We start from the raw sequence: 2,217 nt of genomic DNA, 5'->3' as shown, positions 1-2,217 counted from the left end.
AGGGGAGCCAGATCCAGAGGTATAATTAGAACATGAGACGAAATGCCACGTAGCTGGCAGGACCATCTCTCCTGGAAGAGAAAGAAGAAAGGACTGGTTGGCTGTGACTTCTTCTGCTGAGTCCCCATCCTTAATTACACCACCGAGACCCAGCCTCTGGGCGGGGTCTGCCTGGCCCATCTGCAGCCTCGGAGATGCCCAGGATCCATGCCAGGTATTGGTGTGCGGGTTCTCGTGGCCAGGGAGTGGTGAGAGGACTTTAATTAGAGAGCTAATGACTGCGCCTTCACTGGAACATCCAAGCCTCCCAGCCACTCTGGAGCAGGAGTCTCTTCATCCGGGCTGAGAGCAGCACTTGAGGGTGGCTGGGTATGTGCGTGCCCAGGACATGTGCCCATGTGTGCACTTGGGTGCGCGTCCCTGCATTAGCACACGCGCACTGTGTGGATGTGTGTGCAGCCCAGTGCGTGCGTGCGTGCACATAGATGAGTTATCATGTGTGTGTGGCGCACATTGGTTCTTGTGCATCTCTGTGTGTGCTGGTGGGTACCTGGGACCAGGCACCGACGGATGTAGTCACGGTCATGTATGTGTGTGAGTAAGGGGGGGACATACCCACGTGCGCAAGCTCAGATCATTCTTTTTCTTTATTTATCATCAGAGCCTCGATGATTCCGTGTGTGTGTGTGTTCCTGGTCATTGTGCATATGTACAGTGTGTGTGAGCATGTGTGTAAGCAGGGTTCCAGCCAGGTAGCATCTGTGTTTGAATTGGGCTCTCGTGGGTTTTGTCCAAGGGGCGGGGGGGGGAATGTAAAGACCTCAGGGGGTGGGTGGTCAGCAATGAGGGGCTCAGCCCTGCCCTGGTGCCCTATTTATTTGTGCTGGACAGCAGTGGGGAAGGGGAGACTCTTCTGGCCAGGCTGCCAGGGACAGAGCGGGAGGTTTGGCTTAGGACAGGGGCGGTCAGGTGGTTCCCTGCGTACAGTGTATATCCTCCCAGGGTGAGCCCTGAGTTTCCTGCTTTGTGCTCTGTCTCCTTGGGGATGAAGAGCCAGGGCTGGGTGCTGGAGGGGGAGGGGTGAGCATCTCCACGCGTAAACAGGGAGGGAAACTCCAGAAAGCTCTCCGGATGGGATTTCAAGAGAGGGCTCTATGAAGACTTTTGGGGGGGAGTTGGGGGGGGATTGAAAAGATCTCTTTCAAGTGCAAAACAGAATTGATAAGTTTTAAGCTCCAGATGAGCAGGGGGCCTCAGTCTGGCAAAAAGGAAAAGGGTAATCCCGCTGCTCCACAGTGGGAACTCCCATTCTCTGCACTTTAAAGGGATACCTCCTATGAATTAATTAGCTCATAACGGCAGCAATAATAATCACAACAGCAATAACTAGGGCCACTGGTAGCCTGTAGGGCATCTTTGTGAGAGTTAGAAAAAGGCACCATCTCAAGGCAGATGCCCACTCGCTGGGTGGGCAGTGAGGAAAGGCCATCCTCCGACTGAGCAGAGGCAGCCCCTTTGAGGTGTGTAGCTGAGGGCAGGGGCCCAGGCCTGACCCCAGCTGCACTTACTTGATACCCTGTCAGCGAGGTGTCCAGGTACCGGGGTCACTCTCTGCAGTGTGCATGGGTGACAGGAAACTTTTTCCAGGTGTTCCCTGGGTGCTGGGCACTGTTATCCCAGCCTCTCAGCAGCTTTACGACTGCGCACCGTTAACCCATTCGACAGAGCAGGAAACGGAGGCTTCGGGAAGTTCCATGGCCTTTACGTGCCATGCTTAAACCCAGGCTCTGTGACTCCGGGTCCAGGGTCTTAGCCGTGGGTGAGACGATGGGGTGGGCTATCTCTCAGACGTCTACAATGGCTGGTGTGGAGGATGGGAGCTCAGGGGAGGCTGTTGGTCGGTGCGTTCTCCCCCAGCCCTGGTTCTGTCCATGGAGTCTTATTCTCCACGCAGCCGAGGCCTTTCTTCCAACTGCACGCAAGGCAGGCTGGAATGTTGATGGTTAATATCCCGGGAAGCAGCCCCAGGCCAATGAGGTTGGGAGCTGGTGGATAAATGCCCCAGCCCCTGTTCCCCTGCACCCCCGCCAACACACCTGGGACAGCTCTGAGGCTTGTCCTACCCCATCTCCTAGAGGTTCCAGGTGGATGGAACCCTCTGGTCACTAGGGGATCTCTGGCTCATGGATGGGTACTGTTTTCCCCTCTCTGTTTCTC

The sequence above is a fragment of the Phacochoerus africanus genome, chromosome 3 (genome assembly GCF_016906955.1).
Source record: "Phacochoerus africanus isolate WHEZ1 chromosome 3, ROS_Pafr_v1, whole genome shotgun sequence".
Classification (NCBI taxonomy): domain Eukaryota; kingdom Metazoa; phylum Chordata; class Mammalia; order Artiodactyla; family Suidae; genus Phacochoerus; species Phacochoerus africanus.
This window is presented reverse-complemented; position numbering follows the sequence as displayed.